Here is a 403-nt window from a genome sequence, read left to right on the forward strand (position 1 = left end):
GTTTTTTAAACTTAAACTTTTTCTGCATAAATACAAAAGAAATCTCAAGGGCATCTGTGCCCACACTAGTGAGTAACCAGAGGAGACCGACCTAATAGTTTGACTTCATTCATCTAGAAAAAAGTGTACTTGCTGCCACGCACGGGCTAGGCTAGGCTGTAAGCACAGCCTTCCAGTACCCAGAGCTTGGAAATAGGGAGGAAAGAACCAAGTCTCTTATTTGACTGTTCAGTGTCTTTTAGGAGTCCCACTGTGCCTGGATGTTGTAAAGGCATGGACTAAATGAATGAAAACAAACCCATTTTCTGGAACAATAGGTTTAATTCTGATAGAAGGACTATGCTCCACATCTTATGCAAAAAGAGCCCAGGGCCACCTCCTTCTCCCCCCCCCCCCCCCCCCC

This window comes from Carlito syrichta, unplaced genomic scaffold (assembly GCF_000164805.1).
Source record: "Carlito syrichta isolate Samal-C Ts95f unplaced genomic scaffold, Tarsius_syrichta-2.0.1 Scaffold158412, whole genome shotgun sequence".
NCBI lineage: Eukaryota > Metazoa > Chordata > Mammalia > Primates > Tarsiidae > Carlito > Carlito syrichta.